The sequence below is a fragment of the Ochotona princeps genome, chromosome 1 (genome assembly GCF_030435755.1).
Source record: "Ochotona princeps isolate mOchPri1 chromosome 1, mOchPri1.hap1, whole genome shotgun sequence".
Classification (NCBI taxonomy): domain Eukaryota; kingdom Metazoa; phylum Chordata; class Mammalia; order Lagomorpha; family Ochotonidae; genus Ochotona; species Ochotona princeps.
In genome coordinates, this window is record NC_080832.1 from 161004885 (window position 1) to 161018062 (window position 13178).

The 13178-nt window shown below is 45.3% G+C and overlaps 2 non-coding genes across 2 annotated transcripts; both read left to right on the top strand.

The window, feature by feature from the left end:
- The first annotated feature begins 7934 nt into the window (after window positions 1-7934).
- TRNAM-CAU (transfer RNA methionine (anticodon CAU)) lies at window positions 7935-8007 on the top strand. Its single transcript has one exon. It is a non-coding gene; the product is annotated as a tRNA-Met (tRNA).
- A 4766-nt stretch (window positions 8008-12773) lies between these two features.
- On the top strand, window positions 12774-12845 carry TRNAP-CGG (transfer RNA proline (anticodon CGG)). The gene has a single exon. It is a non-coding gene; the product is annotated as a tRNA-Pro (tRNA).
- The last annotated feature ends 333 nt before the right edge of the window (window positions 12846-13178 follow it).

Genomic DNA, 13178 nt, shown 5'->3' on the forward strand with positions numbered 1-13178 from the left:
TTTATAGCACTAAAAAATAATTGCATGTAAAACAGCAACATGAGAGGACCACATGGCAGAGTTATGTAGGTTATGGTACTATTTTAAGAGTTTTCAACTACCAAAACTAAAGAAAGTGCAGGGGGAGGTATTGATCTTTTAAATATCACTTTCTGAAACATATTTTAAGGCCTATGATGTTTTGTACATGTTAACATGCATGTCCTTTAACTTGGGAAGATAAAATGTATGTTGAAATGACTGATCATGCCATTTTAATCACATTGTTTCTAGTTAATTCACTAAGAAACAAAATTGAAACTTCATGGTGGTATGTAAATTCCACTCTGAGGCCCTATCAATATTTCTTTCTATTTGAGGCTTTTAAAAATGAGTGTAAGGTGGAGAATTGTTTTGACACTTGAGCCAGCACTTGCTTCTGTTTGTAAAAGCCATCACTGGCATACTCACACTCTTGTTGTCTTAACTGTTTGTTGTTGTAGATTCTCCAACATTCTTCTTATTGATGTTAGCAAAAGGAAACCACTTTGTAATTTTCTATTCACCTAACAATCACTATAGATTGGACCGATCTCTTACAAAAGGCAAACCGGGGCCCCATATTGGCCCGTTAGCTAAATTCTCACCTTGCATGTGCTGGGATTCCACATGGGTACATGTTTGTGTCCCAGCAGCCCCGCTTCCCATCCAGCTCCCTGCTTGTGGCCTGGGAAGGCAGTAGAGGATGACCCAAGGCCTTGGGACCCTGCATCCGTGTGGGAGACCTGGAGGAGGTTCCTGGCTCCTGGCTTTGGATCTGCTCAGCTCTCTGTAAATCTGCCTTTTCAAGAAAACTAAATCAATCTTTACAAAAGAAGAAGAAGAAGAAGGGAAACATCAAAATTTAGTGTTTACTTTCATCTAATAGAACCTCCCCATGTTCTCTGGGGTTGCTTTTCCTGTATGTGGTGCCTGCATCCATCAGTGGCTAATATTGGGAGCTTGGGAAAGTTATTGGCTTTCTCATGAGGAAATTAATGAATGTGGAGTTACGATATTTAATACCTAGCAGGACTATATAAGCATTGGATGTCGTGGAAGTTTCCAACATTCCAAGGCCTACAGTGACTGAGAAAGGCGAGCAGCTTGCTTCCTCATGGCTCAGGCTGGGGACAAAGCCAGGTCCAGTGGCTGAGAGACACCTCCCCAGCCCCAGGAGCAGCTGGGAAGTTAGCAGTGGCTCAGGATCCTGATCCAGATAATGCCTGTCCTGGGCAGCTCTGCCATCTGCATTGGTCAGTGCAGGTGCCCTGGACTCGTGACTCCCACAGTCCTTGTTTCAGATCCTAATCCAATCTCAGAAATATCACCCAACCTGGCCTGATACCTACCTTCCCCAGACCCTCCAGGGACACAAGGAGGGGCGCTCAGACCACAGTCCATTCAGCGGGGGTCTCCAGCCTTGCCCCAGGCCAGGTGTCTCCTGGGGCGCACTCCTACAGTGGTGCAGCCATGGGATTCATACACCAGGCTTTCCCCAACATCTCTTCAACGTGTGTTTTCCCTGTATCTGGGTCCATTATCTTTTTTTGTCTTTTTACTCTTTGCCTTTGCTGATTTTCCCCTTATCCACTGCTCAGCGGTACAGGATCATTCGTCTCTGCTCTGTACTTCAGGGTCTTTCTGTTACACTAGACCCCCCAGTGAGCCTCCACAGGCCTAACCCTGGTGACTGCAAGTGAGAAATCTCGGAGGTGAGTAGAGCTGCAGCCAAGAGCTTTGCAGGAGCAGAGACTTCTCCTGCTTTTTGGTTTTCCAGTTTTGGTGTCGGTGTTGGTGCTCTGTAAAGGCCTGTTCTTGAGAATTAACGACATGCCTGCAATGTGTTGTGTATTTCACCGAGCACAAAATGAATTAAACTTGTATATGGGGTGCTGCTGTCTATTACAATTTGGGAAGGCCCCAAACTGCAAAAATAACAAGACAGTGGTAAATGGCGCTCAGTGCTTTGCTCTGTAGTTGTGTAGTTGCATAGGCCATATAGTGCAGACGTTGACGGCTACAGTAACAAAAAGAATTCCTAAGGCCCAAATGGAGCATATCAAGTAATATTTGTTTCCCAAACTGCATTTCCCATAAGTGCCCAGAAGTGACACCTTCATGTGGCCTAGAAGGTTGCTGTGAAACATGGTGAGGCATGACAAAACAACACTTTTAGCTTGTGCACAACAAGGATTAGACAGATGCTTGAACAGGGGGGAGGGCTGATGTCACGGTCGATGAAATCCTATGGCCTCAGTTGCAGAACTAAACAGCAGGAGCAGGACCCAGAGTAGGAGAACCAGGGAGACTAGTGTGTTGGGGTGTGGGAATGGAGAAGGGGAATATCTGCTCCCAAATAGCTTTTGGTTCAGTTTCATAAAGAAGAAATAATTATTGACCAGCAGAACATCTTATTTTGGCCATTTCCAATTGATCCACAACACCAGCAGAGACCCAGGAGTCTGTGATGGCAGCAAGAGGATTGGGAAGCCCAATGGCAGTAATATACAGTTCAGTTCTTTGAGCACAGCAATTTGTGACATGTGAGCTTGGACATAATCTGCTGTCCCCAACTAGGAAACTTCAGTAGAAACTGTAAGCGCTTGTTTTATTGGCTGTTTGTCAGCTGGTGTGACAAATCTCCTGTGGCTAATTTTAGAAATGCCCAAATCCAGTTAATATCAGTAAGACATTTTACCTTAGGTTAAAAAAAAAAAATAGTTGGAACTGATTTGGTCACTGGGTGAAGTTGGTTAGATAATTGAGCTGAAGAAAATTGATTGGGAAAAGCCGCACGAGCAATCAGCTGCAAGAGGCCAGAGGTGGGAAGAGTGTGAAACTGTTGCCCACAGAGAGCAACGTGGGTGATTTCTGGCTCAGTTCCATGTGATTGCAAACATCCCTTTCCTTGTGTTAAGGCTTTGATGACTCTTACGCGTGCGCTCACTAACTTTTGCTGTTTTTGAGACCTGAACTATTGCCCCAGCATGAGAACTTTGCACAGGATTAACTTGGTGACCTTATCACAGTAAATGTTCATCTACCCAAGAGACCTGGGCCAAGTGCTGAGCTCGGTCCACTGTCTGAAAATCTGTAAGAGTGCACTGTGGGCCCTGAGCGATGGCGTAATGGTTGGGGTCCTCGCCTTGCACGCACCGGGATCCCCTATGGGCGTTGGTTCTAATCCCGGCAGCCCCACTTCCCATCCAGGTCCCTGCCTGTGGGCCTGGGAAAGCATGGGAAAGTCTTGGGACCCTGCATCCACATGGGAGACCCAGAAGAGCTCCTGGCTCCGGATTGGCTCAGTGCCGGCCGTTGCGGCTGCTTGGGGAGTGAACTGTGCAATCCTCGGACGGAGGATCTTCCTCTCTGTCTCTCCTTTCTGTATATCCGCCTTTCCAATAAAAAATAAATAAATCTTAAAAAAAAAAAAAAAAGGGTGCACTGTGGAGGGAAAGTTAAGCTCGGTTTCCTAGCCATATTTTGAACAGGTGTGATAAACCTGTGATTAACAATGCTATTCACATCCGCTATGACTTTGTGCCAGTCATTTCAGGGTTTTAACTGGTTTTGCCTAATTTGAATGTTCTGTGGCCAAATTGGCATTTATCTGTTACTGTTCTTAGATGTTGGAAAGGCAGGCAAAAGATTGACTAAGGCAATCGTTAATCCCCTTAGGCACAAGCAGAAGGAAGCTGTGTTGATGAGGTGGACTAAGCTGCGGCTGGGAAAGCACCTCCACTGAGGATACAGTGGAAGCAGTAGTCACCCCATGCTGAGCTGTTTTTTCCAGAAGATTTAACGCTCCTCAACCAAATCCAGCACAGGTGCTAATGGCCTGGTTAGGATTTTTGGGGTTATGGGAAACGTCAGTTTGTCTTCCAGATGGCTGTCTCCCACTGCTCCCTAAGGGCTCCCTGCAGAGGAGTTTCAAATTGTTAAGGGGGGGCTGAAGGAGACAGCATCAGGGACCAGCCCCGGGGAAGAAAGTGGCCACCTTCTGTCCTCTCTCCGGCACCTGCTTCCTACCAGCCCACGGAGAGTGTTAAGGCAATCCCTCTGTCTGCCGATGAATCCACTCCAGCATTGCACCTGCTTTTCCCCAGCCAACTACGTGTTTGCACAATCAAGAGTTATACTCAACAACTAAAGACAACGCCAACAAAACTTTTTCTGAGATACCAACTCCCCTTGCTTTAAGTAACTGCTTCATTACTCTACAATATTGTCCACTTCCTCTTTGTTAAGATTTATTTATTTTTATTGGAAAGGCAGATCAACTTTACAGAGAGAAGCAGAGACAAAGATCTTCCATCCACCAGTTCACTCCCCAAGTAGCCGCAATGGCCAGAGTGGAGCAAATCCAAAACCAGGAGGCAGGAGCTTCCACTGGGTCTTCCACGTGAGCATGGGGTCCCAAGGCTTTATTGGGACATGAATGGTACCCACATGGTATGCTGGCGCTGTGGGGCAGAGGATTAGCCAGCTATGCCACCCTGTTGGTCCCTGTCTGCTTTCCTTTTTTTTTTTTTTAAGATTTATTTATTTATTTATTTTTATTGCAAAGTCAGATATGCAGAAAAGAGGAGAAACAGAGAGGAAGATCTTCCATCCAATGATTCACTCCGGCTGTAGCTGAGCTGATCCAAAGCCAGTAGCTTCTTCTGGGTCTTCCACTTGGGTGCAGGGTCCCAAGGTGTTGGGCTGTCATCATCTGCTTTTTCAGGCCACAAACAGGGAGCTGGATGGGAAGCAGGGCCAGCTGCCGGAATTAGAACCGGCACCTATAGGGGATCCTGGCACACTCAAGGCAAGGACTTTAGCCACTAGGCTACAGCACTGGGCCCTACTGTGCGGCCTCCCTTATCTACTTCCTATACTTCAGGTCTGCCCATTGCTCTGGTTGACATCAGCTGTCCACAAAATCCACGGCCGTGGCTCTGGGCATGGTTTGTGCTTGTGTAGTCATCTTGATTTTCCTTTGTCCTATATATTTATTTGTTTTTTGCTCTCATTGGCCCTGCTCCAGGCTTCAGCATGAACCAGGGTGCAGAGGGAGACAGAGTGCAACTAGATATAAGAAAGAAACAGAGACACAAAATATACATTTGTTAAAACAGGAAGGGGGCACCAAAGGTTTTCCCAAGGTATTTTCTTAGGGTGTAACATTTCCCTACTGACATGGCAGTAGCCTAAGGGCGCATCCCCATTCCCACTGCTCACCAGCTGCTCGGGCTACCAGGAGATGGCCAGAGGAAGGACAGGTCAGGATGGCTGAGCACACACACCGGAGCTCCTCATCAGACACCTGCAACTGAGTGACTGCTGTGTGAGTGATTGTCCCAGCAGCTGTTTCCAGACCGCTCAGCTCTGGACTACCCTGCTCCTTCCCAGGCCGTAGAATCCTACCCTGAACAATCTCCACCAAGCTTTCTTTCTGTGTGTCTTTCTTGCCACCCCCCTTTCTGTCTCCATGCCTCTCAAATAAACTATAAAAAAGTAAAAGATCTGAACACTTCGTCATAAAAAAATAGATACCCAGCAAATAAATATGAAGAAATGTTAATTATTAAATGTCATTCAAAACTGCAAATGGAACCAAAAAAGTTGCCATTCAACTCCTGTTAGAACAGCAAAAATGCAAAGCACAGTGTTTCTAATTTCTCTGTAATGAGAAGCAACCAACTGTGTTCTTAGTTACATTTGTTTCAAGTCTAGCTCATACACGGCACCAGGTCAGACACATAACTGACCTTCAGCAAGCATTTGTCATGATGAAAGTTTGTTTTTAATTTTTTCCATTATCTTAATTTGATAGGGAATGAGAAAGGGGAAGACAGGGAGGGAGAGAGAGAGAGACAGAGAGAGAGATTGTCCACCCACTAGTTCACTCCCCAAATGCCTGCAACCATCAGGGATGGGACAGTTCAAAGCCATGAGCCAGAAATCCAGTCAGTCCAGTCTTCCTCTCCTCTCTCTCTTTCTCTCTCTCTCTCTGCTAACCTCATTTCTATGCCTCTCAAATATCCCACAAGGGTAACAGACGCCCTAGTACATGAACCATCCCTTGCTGCCTGCAGGGTGCACTCGCAGGAAGTGGGAATCAGAATCAGACTGGAAACTTGACACATCAGTATGGGATGCAGGCCTCCCAAGGAGTGGCTTAATTGCCGCATCACACTTGAAAGCTTAAATGGTTCCACAAGGTGGTTCAGAATGAACAGTCTAGAGTTCCCCTTAATTATGCCCAGAGACTGGGCAGCTTCTGGTGATGGAAAGAATGGAAGCTGACTCATCTGTCCACGTCCACGTGGCCTCCACAAGCCACCAGGACCTGGTCAATTACAAGGATTCCACCCCATGACCCAATCCAATGCGATTAGTTCTCAAGACTCCACCTTCAGACAATGCAATGGGGTCATTTGCAAGCTCTTAATACCATTAGCATGAGGCTTTGGGGACCAGTCTTCTAACACCTTCTGTATTTCTGCCTCACAGAAGGAAAGGCTTGGGGAGAACGCCTGGTGCTGCAGCTAAGAGGCCCCCAGGATACATTCATCAGAGACCAGAATGCCTTGGCCCAAGTCCGGGCTCAGGTTTTGGCTCATCCTGGGAGGCACAGCGGGTAGCCACCCATGTAAGAGAGCCATTCCCAGCTTCTGGAGTCAGTCTAGTCCACTGTGGTCATTGTGGGTACCAAGGATGTGAACCAACAGCGGAGAGTCAGGCTCTGCCTCTTCGTTCCTATGCCCACACCCGCTTTGAAATAAATTGAAAATAAACAAATACACCAGAAAGAGCGGATGAAGGACACACCTGGAGAAGCAGGGAGAGTGAGTGAGACAGCAGCAGAGACTTCAGGCACGTCATGACCAAAGGACTCACTTGGTCAAGACAGAGGAGGGAATAAGGAATGCCTGACCCAGAAAACAAAGCAAAGTAAGCACTTTCTGAGTGAATCCATTAGCGCTGGATTCAAAAGGAAGGTATGTAAGTGCCTGGGAATGGCATTGAGAGTGGGATATTTAAACTGAGACATAAAGAAGAGATTATTAAGTAAGAGAGAGACAAGTGTATAGACAGATATGAAGATGTTGGGCAGCTTAGTGACAAAAACCGGTCACACTCGGTTTGCTTAGAATGTTCGAAGTAAGCATGACTGGATTCTTTCCTTTTTGAAGTTGGAAATGAGAAAAAAGATGAGTTTAGACCCTCAAGCATTAGCTCATTAAAATTTGCTCACCATGTAAGTGAATGGGAAGCCAGGATCAGAAACTGGAAATAGCGATCTTACAAACACACCCCCTCAGCGGGGAGAACACCAGCCACCTTCCAATTCCCGTGGACGTTGACTTTGGATTACAAAAAAAAAAAAAAAAGAAAGAAAGAAAAAAAAAAAAAGAAAGAAAAAAAAAAAAAGAAAAGAAAAGAAAACTAAACAGAAAGATGAATTGTACCTAAATTTTTCCTGTGAAGTATTAAACAATGTTTGAAGTCATCATGGCTGGAATTTGGTGAAAGCGATAAATCAGATTCTAGGAGCAGGATGCCCATGAAAGTCCGTATCCAGGTCCATCACAACCAAAAGTCTAAAAACGTAAGCAATGAAACCCCTGGGAGTCGCGCGAGGGGGGTAGCACGTGATCTACAAGCGCGCGAGACCGGCCCTTGGACCTGGATTCTGTTGCATCCCTGAACTGCCGTGACTCTGTTGGGCTTCTAGCCTGGCCAGTAGTGCCTGGGGACAGGACACAGGAAAAGGTGTTGTTCAGATCAGTGTCCATTGCCTACTGGAAACCCCCGCTGTCCCTCCCTTCCAACCGCAAGTCCCCCATGCAATGACTGCTTGAACGTGAAGGGGCAAGCCACGAGGTAGTCACAAGGTGAAAACATCAGATTTTCTTTGCAGGAGTGCCTCCTTAGCGCAGTAGGCAGCGCGTCAGTCTCATAATCTGAAGGTCCTGAGTTCGAGCCTCAGAGGGGGCAGCTCGGTTTTTATCCCAAATCCCAGCTCTGGGACGAGCACGTCCCTTAGCAGTTTCCAAGCTTAATGTTGTTTGTTCGCAGAAGAGGTAACATTGGAGTACTGTTGGATCCTTGGGACTCTGAAAGCCACTGCTGCAGGCATTGTGACCGACCCTCTTATTCTGCTTAAGCTTATTTTAACTTCTTATTTTAAGTTCTCCCCGCCATCTGATCTCCTTTGGACACTGAGGAAGTTCTGATATTTCAGTTAGTTTAGAGAAGTCTACATGGCGTCAAATTTCTCAGTCATCATCCAATCCAGCCAGCCAACTTTCAAAGCCATTCCTAGCCCCCCAAGTGAAAAGTTTTAATTCATAATCAATGATTCATATCACTGAAATGTGAGCCATTTCCACTCGAGTCTCTACCATGAGCCACAGTTCGGAAAATTGTTTCCTTAATAAAGATGAAATGTCTATTGAATATACTGGACTTTGCTGGAAAGCCTCTCTTGTTATGAAATACATTCCTGACTTGCTATAAGTGAGCAGCTAATTCCCAAACAAGTTATGGAAAAGAAATGAGGAAGAAAGCGAGTCCCATCCAAAGTGTTCTTTGTATCTTGTATAATGAAATGGAAGCAAAAGAAAATAATATTGAGCAATAGAATTAAAGTAATTTGTTGAAAAAAGAAAAAAATCTTGATGAGGAGCGAGCATGTGGACGGGTTGACAGGAAATACTTCATTAGTCCTTGGAGCTTGATAATTGCCTGGGCCACTTAACAACCTGCTATTCATATTCCTCTTTTGTTCAAAAAGAAGCTTAAGAGGCTTCCAATGCTTTGTGACTGTTGCTTAAGGACTATACTGCTATAATAACATGGGGAAGAGAAGGAGGGGTGGAAGGGAGAACCCTGTGTCTATGGAGCCATTTCATGAACAACAGTAATAATAATAATAATAATAATAATAATAATAATAATAATAAGGCTCCTAGTAGATGGTAATGACTATTCCTCTACAAGGAAAAGAAAACGAGTTTCAAACAATTAAACCTTATTTCCTGAAGCTGACCTTATTAATTTTCTATTTCCATATAACAAATGACCACAAATTTGGCAGCTTCAAATCATGACCGTTTTGTCTGGGTTGGCCTCTTTCTCTGCTTTGGGTCCTCCAGACTAACCCCAAGGTGTTGATGGGGTTACAGTCAGGCCTGAGCCTTGGGGTGCACCACCAAGCTCAATGCTGGTGAGCAAAATACACTTCCTGTGTTTTCAGAGCCCAGCCTCTCAGCCCCTACAGACCCCCCCCACCGACAGCGGATCCTCTGCTTGACCTGCCCACTCCACTGCTGTGGCAAACAGGAGGCCTTCTCTCACAGGGAACCTGTCTTGTTGGGGCAGACCTGGATCCTCTTTCAATAGGCTCCCTGTGATTAGGTCAAGCACACTCAGTGAGTTCACTTTGAATCAACAATGTCAATTGACCAGAGTTCTGTCACATCTACAAAACGCTTTCACTTTTGTCTTACTAATCAAGCAAATCTTAGCAGCAAAGGTCCAGGTTTCCAAGCCCCGAGGCTCCTCCTAGAGTTTTCACACATCCCTAGCTCATGCTTTAATCACAATGACAAAAAAAATCACTTCAGTCATCTGATTCTTTTGAATTTATGTTTCTGATCTGGTGGAAGGTCTGAAAGCTAAGTCAATGGTTCTGGAAGAGTTCTCAATGACAAAAATAAAGAAGTGGCAGTGGGAGAAGAAGAGAAACAGCGAGGTCTGGCTGGAGAAGAAGGGCCTCCCCCCACCCCACCACTCTTCCATTATGTCAAGGCAGCGGGTGCCCTGAGGCAACACCCGGGGTGATGGGAGAGCAGGGGTGTTGTCCTGAGGTGGTGGGGGAGCCGGAGTAACATCCTGGGGTAGTGTCCTGAGGTGGTGGGAGAGCAGGGGTGTCACCTTGGGGCAGTGGGAGGGCAGAGGTGTCATCCTGAGATGATGAGGGAACAGGGACATCATCCTGAGGTGGTGGGTGAGCTAGGGTGTTGACCTAGTCTCTTGGTAATGCTTTACTCCATCTGGGAGGTGACCAGTTCACCTCCCAGCACAGTTCAAATCAGGAAAGCTACTCACCAATCACCCAGCAAACCCACTAGCAGGTATATATCCAAGGAAAGCATCATCGCGGCCAGGAGGCAGGTGCACTCAGAACAGCCAAGATGTGAAGTCAACTAAGTTTCCATTCATGACAAATGAATAAAGAAAATGTGCTGTACATACACTGAAATACTGTTTGGCCTCCACAAAAAGAAGGAAGTTGTGTCATTAGGAATAATGTGAAACAAGCCAGGCACAGAACAAACCAAAGCCATGTGATGCCTCATACTGGATTGAAAAACTTTGAACTTGGAAGAAGAGAAAATGCTGTTTATCAAGGGTTGTGAGGGTTGGAGGATTAGAGAGATGTTGATTAAAGATTACACAGTTTGAGTTACACAGAGGAATGCATTTAAGAAATTTGCCATACAATGTGATCACTGTAATAATCACAACCTATTGTATCTTGAAAATTGCTAAGAGAATAAATTTTAAAACATTTAAAAAATGTTCAACATTGCTAACCATCTGGGAAATAAAAGTTGAAACCACTGTGAGATGCCACCTCACACCTGTTAGGTTGGATGATACCAAAAAGATAAAATTTAAGTGTAGGCAAGAAGCAAAGAAAAGGATTGTTTCCCAGACCATTAGTGAGAACACAAGTTAACACAGCCGTATGGAAAAAAGCACAAGGGCTCTTCAAAAAATTGAAAATGAGGCTACTGCATGGGATCCACCAACTATGCTCCGCTAAAACTGGACACTGAGTCCTTCGAAGACTGGGCACTTCAGTGTCTTCAGTGCCAGCCCATTTGCAAACTATTTCCTGCTGGTAAATAAATCCTCCTAATCTTCCCCGGAAGAATCTGCAGATGAGAGAGAACTAAAAAATGGGCTTTGTAAGCCGTGTAACCCTGAGACCTCTGTGTGGATGCAGAAGTTAAAGCTGTCCACTTGATCTCAAGGGTCTGAATCTTAGAGAATCTTAGGATTGACGCTGAATAATTATTTTCCATAGTGAAGGAGGGATTTTTAAGTCTCAGTACGGTCCTTGTCAGGCCCCATCTATGCGAGAACATAAGATATTATCTCTAAAGGAGAACATGTTTTGCTGGGAGTGGAACCCTCGCTCCGAGCCATCAGCATCGACAGTCGTTAGCTAAATAATTCTGTCCTTCCTTTCGGTGCGGCTTGGTTCAAGCATTCCACTGTAGTAATGAGGAGCTAACAGGGTACAGGAATTTCACTTTCCTACAGTCAATAAAGTGAGTAGGAGGAACAAAGAGCCATGCCTGGCCACTTCAAAATTATTTGGATGCACTCAAAAATTCATCAGAACTCAGGTGAGTGCTGGTTTAAATCTTGATTTTTCTTTTTATATACTTAACAAAATCATATTTTCTACTTCTCTTTACAAAAGAATTTCATTATTGGTAACTAAACAAACAGGCACTCTATAAATTATTGAATAAAGGATAAGCTGAATGAGGGGACATATTCTTACATTTTAACGCTATCAATGAAATGACATTGAAAAGACACTTTAGTTCCATAGCTACATATTAGCATGGATTTAAAACATGGCTTAAGAGTGAGTGTTGTGGCACAGTAGTTAAGCCGGTGCTCAGGGCACCTGCACCGTTGTGTTGGAGTGAGCGCCTGGCTGGTATCAAGGCTGTTCCACTTCCAACCCAGATTTTTGCTGATAAGCAGTCTCGGATGGCTCAAGTGCTTGGATCCCGGACACCCACATAGGACTGAGTTCGGAGCTCCCAGCATTGGCCTGCCTGGCCCATTTCCAGCTCCCGTGGCGTTTGCAGAGTGAACTAGGAGCCGAATGATCTATTTCTGTCACTCGGCCTTGCAAACAAATGCAATTAGAATGCAAGTTTGATATGCGAGCTAATGCCTCCTGCAAAAAACTTTTAAGCAATAGGTTTGTGGGCGTCCTTATATTTTTAGAAGGGAAGAAGTTGTGAAAGTTCTCAAAGCACACTAAGTTTAGAGCGCCCCTGAAAAGCTAATGTTAAGAAACCTAACAATTATCGGTGGAACTTTGCCATGCTCAGGAATGCTCATTTTGAGAAACTGCTGGTAGGCGAAGATATTCAATGTTACGGCAAATGGCTAGGAGTCCCTTATTAACAACAATAGGGTAAACATGAAACAAGAGAAACTACAAAACTAAAAACTAAGGGAAATGAGTTCGTTTTTTCTATCACTATGGCTTAGCTTCGCTTGTTCTAGAATTTCAGATAAAATTTTTAGTTTGTGACTGACCACAGAATCTGTGAGATTCCTCACATTACCTTGTAGATTGGCAGCTAATTCTGCCTTACAGGTGAGGGGTGTTGGATTTTATGATAGGATGTGATTTTTTTTATCTGTTCTTTAGAAACGGTCGTTACTCTGGCTAATGCTGCAACATTTGGTTACTATCAGAAAAGCTGCTGCTGGAGTAAGAAAATGAAATTACTTTATTAGCAAACTCCAACAGAGGGGAAACTCCCAACAGGTTAGCAGCCTTACAGTTCAGTGGCAGGTGCTAATGGAAGCTTCTGACTATGTCACGGGTGTGATTCTCAAGATTGTTTTCACGGGAGAGGAAATTCCATCATCAGTAACCAAAAAGGAACACCTGAGCTCTATTGTTATTACAGGGTCAGACAAGTGACTCTGCAGGTGGCTCGTTGGTCTAGGGGTATGATTCTCGCTTCGGGTGCGAGAGGTCCCGGGTTCAAATCCCGGACGAGCCCACTCTATTTTCTACTTGAGATGCTCCTTACTCCTGAGGAGAGTGCCTGGGAAAGCGGAAGAAGCGAAGACTTGGCTCCCTCAGTGACACCCTCCTGCCTGCTTTTCTGCAGTTTACCGACTTTTTTTCAGAGAGCTAGCCTACGACTGACTGCTGACCCGCAACCGCCCTCACCTGCTGGCTTAGGGCCAAAAGGTACAGTCCAGAAAGGGAGAGTAAGACCCCTCACCACCTCAGCATGGCGACTGCCCTTGGTCAGGCAGGACCACCCACCCACTAGCCAAGGATGGATCTTCCCTGGCCGAGGCGGAGGGCTCGCGGAGCATGAAGGTAG